Below are 12,071 nucleotides of genomic sequence, written 5' to 3'. Positions count from 1 at the left end.
CGTCTAAGCTTGGGGATGCCCAAGGCATCCCCTTCTTCATCGACAACATTATCAGGTTCCTCCCCGGAAACTATATTTTTATTCCATCACATCTTATGTGCTTTGCTTGGAGCGTCGGTTTGTTTTTGTTTTTTGTTTTGTTTGAATAAAATGGATCCTAGCATTCACTTTATGGGAGAGAGACACGCTCCGCTGTAGCATATGGACAAGTATGTCCTTGGTTTCTACTCATAGTATTCATGGCGAAGTTTCTCCTTCGTTAAATTGTTATATGGTTGGAATTGGAAAATGATACATGTAGTAATTACTATAAATGTCTCGGGTAATGTGATACTTGGCAATTGTTGTGCTCATGATTAAGCTCTTGCATCATATGCTTTGCACCTATTAATGAAGAAATACATAGAGCATGCTAAAATTTGGTTTGCATATTTGGTTTCTCTAAGGTCTAGATAATTTCTAGTATTGAGTTTGAACAACAAGGAAGACGGTGTAGAGTCTTATAATGTTTTCAATATGTCTTTTATGTGAGTTTTGCTGCACCGGTTCATCCTTGTGTTTGTTTCAAATAAGCCTTGCTAGCCTAAACCTTGTATCGAGAGGGAATACTTCTCATGCATCCAAAATACTTGAGCCAACCACTATGCCATTTGTGTCCACCATACCTACCTACTACATGGTATTTCTCCGCCATTCCAAAGTAAATCGCTTGAGTGCTACCTTTAAATTTCCATTCTTCACCTTTACAATATATAGCTCATGGGACAAATAGCTTAAAAACTATTGTGGTATTGAATATGTACTTATGCACTTTATCTCTTATTAAGTTGCTTGTTGTGCGATAACCATGTTTCTGGGGACGCCATCAACTATTCTTTGTTGAATATCATGTGAGTTGCTATGCATGTTCGTCTTGTCTGAAGTAAGAGAGATCTACCACCTTATGGTTAAGCATGCATATTGTTAGAGAAGAACATTGGGCCGCTAACTAAAGCCATGATTCATGGTGGAAGTTTCAGTTTTGGACATATATCCTCAATCTCATATGAGAAAATTACTAATTGTTGTTACATGCTTATGCATAAAAGAGGAGTCCATTATCTGTTGTCTATGTTGTCCCGGTATGGATGTCTAAGTTGAGAATAATCAATAGCGAGAAATCCAATGCGAGCTTTCTCCTTAGACCTTTGTACAGGCGGCATAGAGGTACCCCTTTGTGACACTTGGTTAAAACATGTGCATTGTGATGATCCGGTAGTCCAAGCTAATTAGGACAAGGTGCGGGCACTATTAGTATACTATGCATGAGGCTTGCAACTTGTAAGATATAATTTACATGATACATATGCTTTATTACTACCGTTGACAAAATTGTTTCATGTTTTCAAAATCAAAGCTCTAGCACAAATACAGCAATCGATGCTTTTCCTCTATGGAGGACCATTCTTTTACTTTCATTGTTGAGTCAGTTCACCTATTTCTCTCCACCTCAAGAAGCAAACACTTGTGTGAGCTGTGCATTGATTCCTACATACTTGCATATTGCACTTATTATATTACTCTATGTTGACAATATCCATGAGATATACATGTTACAAGTTGAAAGCAACCGCTGAAACTTAATCTTCCTTTGTGTTGCTTCAATACCTTTACTTTGAATTATTGCTTTATGAGTTAACTCTTATGCAAGACTTATTGATGCTTGTCTTGAAGTGCTATTCATGAAAAGTCTTTGCTTTATGATTCATTTGTTTACTCATGTCATTACCATTGTCTTGGATTGCTGCATTCATTACATATGCTTACAAATAGTATGATCAAGTTTATGATGGCATGTCACTCCAGAAATTATCTTTGTTATCGTTTTACCTGCTCGGGACGAGCAGAACTAAGCTTGGGGATGCTGATACGTCTCCGACGTATCGATAATTTCTTATGTTCCATGCCACATTATTGATGATATCTACATGTTTTATGCACACTTTATGTCATATTCGTGCATTTTCTGGAACTAACCTATTAACAAGATGCCGCAGTGCCAGTTCCTGTTTTCTGCTGTTTTTGGTTTCAGAAATCCTAGTAACGAAATATTCTCGGAATCGGACGAAATCAACGCCCAGGTTCCTATTTTGCCCGGAAGCATCCAGAACACCCGAGAGCCGCCAGAGGGAAGCCCTGGGGGCCCCACACTACACCCTGGCGCGGCCAGAGGGGGGCCGCGCCGCCCTATGGTGTGGTGGCCCCAGGCCCCCTCCGAGGCTGCCCTTCCGCCTATTTAAAGCCTCCGTCGCGAAAACCCTGATACGTTCGACGAAACCCACAGAAACCTTCCAGAGCCGCCGCCATCGCGAAGCCAAGATCTGGGGGACAGGAGTCTCTGTTCCGGCACGCCGCCGGGACGGGGAAGTGCCCCCGGAAGGCTTCTCCGTCGACACCGCTGCCATCTCCACCGCCATCTTCATCACCGCTGCTGCTCCCATGAGGAGGGAGTAGTTCTCCATCGAGGCTCGGGGCTGTACCGGTAGCTATGTGGTTAATCTCTCTCCTATGTACTTCAATACAATGATCTCATGAGCTGCTTTACATGATTGAGATCCATATGATGAGCTTTGTATCGCTACTAGTTGTGTGCTACTCATGTGATGTTATTAAAGTAGTCTATTCCTCCTGCATGGTGTAAAGGTGACTAGTGTGTGCACCATGTGGTTCTTGTCGTAGGCTATGATCATGATCTCTTGTAGATTGTGGAGTTAATTATCATTATGATAGTATTGATGTGATCTATTCCTCCTTCATAGTGTAATGTGGACAGTGTGTGCACTATGTTAGTTCTTGGTTTATTTTGCAATGATCTATTATGCTCTAAGGTTATTTAAATATGAACATTGAATTGTGGAGCTTGTTAACTCCGGCATTGAGGGTTCGTGTAATCCTACGCAATGTGTTCATCATCCAACAAAAGAGTGTATGTAGCACATATGAGAAAGAGTTATTTATTATGCGATCAATGTTGAGAGTGTCCACTAGTGAAAGTGTAATCCCTAGGCCTTGTTCCTAAATACTGCTATCGCTGCTTGTTTACTGTTTTACTACGTTACTACTGCTGCAATACCACCACCATCAACTACACGCCCGCAAGCTATTTTCTGGCACCGTTGCTACTGCTCATACTTATTCATACCACCTGTATTTCACTATCTCTTCGCCGAACTAGTGCACCTATTAGGTGTGTTGGGGACACAAGAGACTTCTTGCTTTGTGGTTGCAGGGTTGCATGAGAGGGATATCTTTGACCTCTTCCTCCCTGAGTTCGATAAACCTTGGGTGATCCACTTAAGGGAAAACTTGCTGCTGTTCTACAAACCTCTGCTCTTGGAGGCCCAACACTGTCTACAGGAAAGGAGGGGGAACGTAGACATCACTTTTCATGATCCATAAACACATAATTTTTATCAAGCTTAAAATTAATAGGATCAGAACTTTCAAAACCACTTTTATCAATAATATAACAAGATGATTGATCATTCTCAAAAGATATGGGACTCATAGATAAAGTCAAGAACTCTCCAATCCCATTTTCATTAGTAGTACAATTAATAGTATCAAGTAACATAGGACCATCATCTAGAGATTTATCATAAACATTTGCCAAGCAAAACTCTTTAGTACCATGCATTTCGACATCAGTCACAACCAAAGCATTATCATAAGATTTATAAAAATAGCATGCATTATCATAGATAACAGTAGCATAATTATTCTCACAAGTTTTACTCATAGGGAATATTTCAAGAGAATCCACAGGAACATAACATTCATCCTCCTTTGGTAAGCATGGAGGACAATCAAATAGTGTAAGAGATAAAGAGTTACTCTCATTAGAAGGTTGGCATGGGTAGCTAATCCATTCTTCCTCCTTTTGTTCATCACTCTCCTCTTCTTTTTCATCCAATGAGCTTTCAGGTTCATCAATTTCCTCCTCTTTTTCATCCAATGAGCTTTCTGGTTCAGCAATTTCTTCTTCCACAGGTTCCTGCAAATTGCGAGTGCATTCTTGTGCATTAATGAGTCTCTCTTTATAATCAATGATGTAAGGATTATCACTGTAACTTTCTATGCAAAAATTAAGGATAGAAGAGACATAATCTTTAAGGTCCTTACAAACAACACAAGTTTCATAATTTTTAGCCATGAAGGATTCTATCTCAGAAGCTCCCATAAATAAGACAAATTGGTCTACCTCTTCGAACCCAAAATGAATATAGTTATTCCAATTATAGTTCTTAATTAAAACTTCCTCACTAAAGCCACATTGAAATTTAAGATGTTTAGTATCCTGTTTAGAGCAACAATTTATATCATGGCGTTTAAGCAAGATTTTAGCAATTGTATTCAATTTTTCTATCACAGCACTCATAACTTTTCCCGTTCTTGATTCTCTATAATTATTATATAATTCAATAAGCTCCAAATAGGTTGTGGGTTCTTCCATAACAATAGTTTTTAATTTTTAGGTTTTTCAAATTTTTATGGATTTTCGGGTATATAGGAAAAATAAAACAAAACAAAAAGAAACTAGACAAAAGTAAACTAAGCAAAATAATACTAGACAGAAATAAACTAAGCACAAATAAACTAGACAAAAGTAAACTAAGCAAAACAAAATAAAATAAAACAGAGAGAGAGGTGGAGTGTACTCCCCAGGTCAACTTATGAGTAGAGCTATGCCTCCCCGGCAACGGCGCCAGAAAATAGTCTTGATAACCCACAAGTATAAGGGATCGCAACAGTCTTCGAGGGAAGTAAAACCCAAATTTATTGATTCGACACAAGGGGAGGTAAAGAATACTTATAAGCCTTAACAACTGAGTTGTCAATTCAGCTGCACCTAGAAAAGCACTAGTAACAGGGGTGATGTGAAAGCAGCAGTAATATGAGAGTAGTAGTAACAGTAACACAACATCAGTAGCAGTAATATGAGAGCAATGGCACCAGGAAATAGTTGATACTACATATAGGACCGAGTATATGATGATGAGAGATGGACCGGGGTTCCCAGCTATCTACACTAGTGGTAACTCTACAATAACAAGTGTTGGGTGAATAAATTACAGTTGGGCAATTGATAGGATTGAAATAGCATTAAGACAGAACATCAAGATTATTAATCATTGATACGTCCCAAACGTATCTATAATTTCTTATGTTCCATGCTACTTTTATGATGATACTCACATGTTTTATACACATTATATGTCATTATTATGCATTTTCCGGCACTAACCTATTGACGAGATGCCAAAGAGCCAGTTGCTCTTTTCTGCTGTTTTTGGTTTCAGAAATCCTACAAAGGAAATATTCTCGGAATTGGACGAAATCAACGCCCAGGGGCCTATTTTTCCACGAAGCTTCCAGAAGTCCGAAGAGGAAACGAAGTGGGGCCACGAGGTGGCGACACAATAGGGCGGCGCGGCCCAAGCCCTGGCCGCGCCGGCCTACTGTGTGGGCCCCTCGTGACTCTTCCTGACCTGCCCTTCCGCCTACATATAGTCTTCGTCGCGAAACCCCCAGTACCGAGAGCCACGATACGGAAAACCTTACAGAGACGCCGCCGCCGCCAATCCCATCTCGGGGGATTCAGGAGATCGCCTCCGACACCCTGCCGGAGAGGGGAATCATCTCCCGGAGGTCTCTTCATCGCCATGATCGCCTCCGGATTGATGTGTGAGTAGTCCACCCCTGGACTATGGGTCCATAACAGTAGCTAGATGGTCGTCTTCTCCTCATTGTGCTATCATGTTAGATCTTGTGAGCTGCCTATCATGATCAAGATCATCTATCTGTAATGCTACATGTTGTGTTTGTTGGGATTCGATGAATATTGAATACTATGTCAAGTTGATTATCAATCTATCATATATGTTGTTTATGTTCTTGCATGCTCTCCGTTGCTAGTAGAGGGTCTGGCCAAGTTGATACTTGTGACTCCAAGAGGGAGTATTTATGCTCGATAGTGGGTTCATGCCTCCATTAAATCTGGGACAGTGACAGAAAGTTCTAAGGTTGTGGATGTGTTGTTGCCACTAGGGATAAAACATCGATGCTTTGTCTAAGGATATTTGTGTTGATTACATTACGCATCATACTTAATGCAATTGTCTGTTGCTTGCAACTTTATACCGGAAGGGGTTCGGATGATAACCTGAAAGTGGACTTTTTAGGCATAGATGCATGCTGGATAGCGGTCTATGTACTTTGTCGTAATGCCCAGATTAAATCTCATAGTACTCATCATGATATATGTATGTGCATTGTTATGCCTTCTTTATTTGTCAATTGCCCAACTGTAATTTGTTCACCCAACATCTGTTTATCTTATGGGAGAGACACCACTAGTGAACTGTGGACCCCGGTCCTATTCTTTACATCTGAAATACAATCTACTGCAATTGTTCTTTACTGTTCTTCGCAAACAAACATCATCATCCACACTATACATCTAATCCTTTGTTTACAGCAAGCCGGTGAGATTGACAACCTCACTGTTACGTTGGGGCAAAGTACTGTGATTGTGTTGTGCAGGTTCCACGTTGGCGCCGGAATCCCTGGTGTTGCGCCGCACTACACTCCGCCACCAACAACCTTCAACGTGCTTCTTGGCTCCTACTGGTTCGATAAACCTTGGTTTCTTTCTGAGGGAAAACTTACTGATGTGCACATCACACCTTCCTCTTGGGGTTCCCAACGGACGTGTGTCTCACGCGCATCAATCATGTCGGCATGTTTTCCATATATAGTCATACGTGCTCGCAATGAGAAACTTGCATAACATCTTTTGTCCTACCAGCCGGTGGCAGCCGGGCCTCTAGGGAATCTACTGGAAATTAAGGTACTCCTTTTAATAGAGCGCCGGAGTAAAGCATTAACACTCCATGAAAACATGTGATCCTCATACCTAAGCGTTCCCCTCCAGTTATCCCAGTTGCTGTCACTCTGAGGCCTCGGGTTCCGGACATAGACATGTGCAAACAACTTGTAGATACAATCTAAGCAATAAGTATAGAGCTTAAATCTAAGATCATGCCACTCGGGCCCTAGTGACAAGCATTAAACACAACAAGATTGCAGCAACAATAACTTCACAAACTTATATAGATAGACTAATCATAATGTAACAATCCATCGGATCCCAACAAACACAACACCGATTACATCAGATGAATCTCAATCATGTAAGGCAGCTCATGAGATCATTGTATTGAAGTACATGGGGGAGAGAGTACCAACTAGCTACAGCTAGAACCCGTAGTCCATGGGAGAACTACTCACGGAGCATGATGGAGGCGATGGCGTCGATGGAGATGGCTTCCGGGGGCACTTCCCCGTCCCGGCGGCGTGCCGGAACAGAGATTCTGTCCCCCGAAACGGAGTTTCGCGATGGTGGCGGCGCCCCTGGAGTCTTTCTGGAGTTTCGTCAATTGGTATCGAAGATTTAGGTCACCAGGGCTTAAATAGGTGAAGAGTCAGAGTCGGGGGGGCCACGAGGCCTCCTCACACTAGGGGGGCGCGCCCCCCCTTGGGCCGCGCCACCACCACGTGTGGGGCCCTGTCGTTGCCTATTCGACGATACCCCGGAGGAGGGATCCTCACGAGAGGGAGAAGAAGTAGGGGCCATAGGGCGGAGTGCACACGGGACGGTGGTACGCGAGTTACCCAACTTCGGAACACCTGCACGAGGACATGGCCTACTGCTGCTTGTCTGGAATTATCTGGGCGCTTGCGCGTTGTTACAATGGTTATGGTTGTGCCTCTAGGGCTCCCGGGATCCGGCTTATATAGGCGCACGAATCTAGGGTTTACATGGAGAGTCTTAGCCGGAATACAAGTTGCCTAACTACGGTACAATATCTTGCCGTGTACGTCAAGGATCCGCCTTCCATCTTGGCCGTGCTGGATCCGGATACTTTATGGGCCTCCACGGATCCGGCCTCTTCGTAGGTCGGTTGAGATCCGGCTCCTCGTTCCTGTGCTGGACTTCATCCTTCATGATCAACAGCAACTGGGCCGCCCGATGGGCCACATGCCACCATCACCGTCTGTGGGCCACCCGGGCTTGCCGGATCCAGGCCATGTCGTTGATATACCCATAAAGTATACCCACAACAGCAGCCCCCGAAGTTCTCCGAGATTCATCATTCCCCCGACTTCATTCAGCTCGGATCCGAAGAGAATCTTGAAGAGCTTCAAAACCTTTACTTGTCTCCGGCATCATATATTCGGAAATCTTCCTTTCTTCTGGATCGGTAATGTAACGGAGATCCCACTTTTCCCGCGCACAACTTCCTTTTTTCCCGCGCTAAATTTTGGAGATACGAATCTTCTAGCCGGAAATTTCGGGAGCGCACAGTTAAGTTACCTCCTCGTCATTTTACCGTTTTTGACCTAAGACACGTGTCGATCATCCAACGGCGTGACTGTTCAGTTTCTACCGTTAGATCCGAAACACGAATCTCCGCGCGGGGTCTATATATAACCCTCGTCCGCGGCAACTTCTCATTCTTTCACCTTCTCACCCACGTCGTCTTCTTCCTCGCGCCGCGCCGCCTGACAGATCTCATCTCCGGCGAACTTTGCCACGGTGAGCTCCACGCACCGCCAGCCCAAGCATCTCCTCGCGCCAAGATCCTCTCGGTTGAACGGGAAATCTTTCCCGCCGCCGATTCGTGGTCACGCGAGGCGATTCCCTGCAAGTCCGGCGACCTCGACTCCACCGGAGCTCCGTCGAGCCACCGCGCCATTAACGGTACGTGCGCCGGCCTCGTAGAAGATAAACTTAGTGTAGATCCGGATACTCAATTTAGCTCGCATGGGTGCAGCCGGAAGCATGCCGCATGGTTCACCGCACTGTACTGGTAGTTCTCCGAATAGCCCGGATCCCAGTACGCTAATTCCAATCTGCCCGGATGCCATAGCATATCTCCCACCATATGTTTCCGACATCAGGTTAGCTCAACTGTTTTCCGCATCTTCCAGCACCGCTACAGGCCGGATCCCCTCCCTCAAAGAGCTTCAAGAAGAACTCGAGGGACAAGCTAGGATGGCAGCCAAAGTACAAGAGGCGGAAAACAAGAGGGCGTCCAAGGCCCGGAATCGTGAAGGAGAATGGGGTCAGTGGTGGCCTTGTGAGACCACCGATGTGGAGCTTAGAGAGCTTCAGAACGAAGGTATGATCTCCGCTCATTGGAGTTTCATACGCGACACCGATGTCCCTAAGCCCGGATCTGGCGAAGTGGTTATGACCAAGGCCTGGGTAGAGCGCGGATTGTTGCTCCCTTGCTCGGAATTTTTCCTCTCAATCCTCAACACATACGGACTTCAAACCCACAACATCTGCCCAAACTCATACCTCCTCCTCTCAAACTTCGTAACTCTCTGCGAAGGGCACCTTGGGATCCGACCAGATGTCAGATTGTGGCAGTTTTTCTTCCGAGTGAAGAAAGAGACAAAAGATAAAGCAATGGTGAACTGCGGGAGCATGACGTTCATGCTCCGACCAGGTCGCATGTATCCGCCGCACGACTCTCACGAATCCGTCCGGTACTGGAACGCCGGATGGTTCTATGAGAAGAATGCTTCGGTTCCGAACATCCATGAGGGATTGCCCAAGTTCGTCAACGAGCCTCCGGAGGAGCTTGTGAGCTGGAGCTTTGTTCCTTCGCTCGCCCAAACCCCAATCTTGGAGAAGGCAGCACGGAGAATCTCTTGGCTAGTCCATGACGGGCTAACCGGAGCCCAACTCACACTAAGCTGGTTTACCCGGCGGATCCAGCCACTACGGTACAACGCACGATTAATCTGTGCATATACCGGGGCGGACGACCTGCTCCGAGCTACCCGCCACAACCTTCCGGCTGATTCCCTCAAGAGGAGGATCAAGACTCTCGTGAAGATTGGCCGAGGCCAACCGGTCCCGGAGTTAATCAAGGATATTCATACAAACGACCAGTGTCCTCCGGTAAGCCCCAACTCCTTTGTTACTTCTATCTTCACAAGTTTGGATGTTAACTAATCTTGTACTCATGTTTCCTCCAGCTCGATACTTTGGCGGAGGAGGAATTTCGCACCATACTTCGTGTCCCTGTCAGCGGTGACGCGGCGGAGGAGGTTCCGGACGACGAGGAAGAGGAAGAGGAGCAGGCACCTCGAAAGGCTGCCCCTCGACCTTCAAAACGTCCCCGCGCCAAAGCTTCCGGTTCTGAAGCCGGAGCTAGCGGTGAGGCCTCCGCCAAGAAACCTAAGACCGTCAAGCCACCTCCGCTGAACTCGAAGAAAGCGGAGCGTGAACGCCTGAAGATGCTTTCAACAGCAGGCAAACGCTCGCGCCCCAACATCCCCGGCGCCCCGTAAGTTTCCGAGTATAGTGTGTCTTTGTTTTGATAACGTTATTCCTTTTATGATTCCTTCCACTTGTTTGCAGAAATCCGAGTACCACCGCCACCCGGACCGCCAACCAAGAGCCCATCACGAAATACATGAAAAAGTCTCCGTCTGTTGGGCCATCTACACCAGTTCCACCCAGCACCTCCCACACTGCTCCTCAGCCATCTCCCCCTCAAGCTGATCAATCTCCCCCTCCTGCCGCAAACACTCCACCGGAAACAATTCCGGTTAGCAGCGAGAAGGTGGGCGGAGAAGATCCTAAAGCCAAGGGTCCTGCCCCTGATGAAGCAGAAAATCAAGCCCAAGGAGAAGCTGAGGTTACTTCTTCTGAGAAAGCTGAAGCCAGTGCTGACGATGTCGTCGTATTTCCGAAGAACTTTGGAGATCCGGCTGACCTCACTACCACCCCCAAGGCATATGCAACTAAGTTTTTCAACAAACTTACTGAGGCGGAGAAATGGGAGCTTGAACAAGACTTGCTCAACGCCATGCTGGACAACGCCTAGGGGAAACCTGATGTCGCGACGTCGAAAATTCAGGACTTCAAGAAGGACGTCGGCCAGTTCTTCGACAAACTCATCTGCAAGCAAAAGGTACTCCCTAGTAGCCCCCAAGCATGTAGGCGGAAACTAGATACTAATTAGCGTCTAGATTCTTAGACAAAGGTCACTTCTGGAGATATTTTTAAATTGTAGCAGTAGCCCCCAAGCATTATGGCGGAAAGGTTCCGGCAATAATGCTTCAAAGGAACCCACTATTATAGGCGGAATTTTTACTCCTGCTCTGACTTTATTTTACAGGAACAGCAGGCGCTGCACTTTGAGCTGCACAAGAACATTGCCCTTCAGCGCCGCGTTACCCTGGGTCAAGCGGAAAATATCCGGACCCTGAAAAATGAAAATGCAGAACTGAATAAACAGCTGGCGGACGCCCAAGGTTGGTTTCCGCCCTTTTTTGTCATTAACTCACGTTCCGACGTTGAACTTGTTTTTGATTTATTTCATTACAGGCGCATCCTCTTCCCTTGCCACAACCTCCTCAGAACTTGAGAACCTGCGCTCCTCGTACCAAGAATTGGAGACGAAACTGATGGAGGCGGAACAAAAAAGGGAGCAGGCCGAGAAACAACTGGCGGAGAAAAACTCCGAACTGACCAGGGAAAAGGGCGAATTCTTGTTGAAGAGAAATGCGGACAGCGAGACCGTCAAGAGGCAGCAGAAATAGCTCAATGGACTCCGGAGATATATGGAGACCGCAGAACGTCATTGGGATTTGCTCAATGAATACATCCTGGGTATGAAATCGGAACTTTAAACAGATGTCTGATTTTTGTTTGTGCTCAATCTGCCTGCTTATATCTGATTATCTCATGCAGAGCCGCTTGGATACCCGGAAAAACGTCGGAATCTGTTTCCCCGAGACGACCTTCTTCAACTTGCAGGCGATGATTGCAAAGATCTCATCTCCGCCTCTCGGAAGATATGCCACAACTTATCCATCAAGAGGAGTCGCACTTGCAACGTTCGCAAACTTGTTAAAAAGATGGACGTTCTTCCGGAGCTGGTGACGGACTTGCAAGCATCATCGGCCCGAGGCGCAGCTGCGATGGCCTTAACTATGTGCTTGGCGCA

The sequence above is a fragment of the Lolium perenne genome, chromosome 1, assembly GCF_019359855.2.
Source record: "Lolium perenne isolate Kyuss_39 chromosome 1, Kyuss_2.0, whole genome shotgun sequence".
NCBI lineage: Eukaryota > Viridiplantae > Streptophyta > Magnoliopsida > Poales > Poaceae > Lolium > Lolium perenne.
This window is presented reverse-complemented; position numbering follows the sequence as displayed.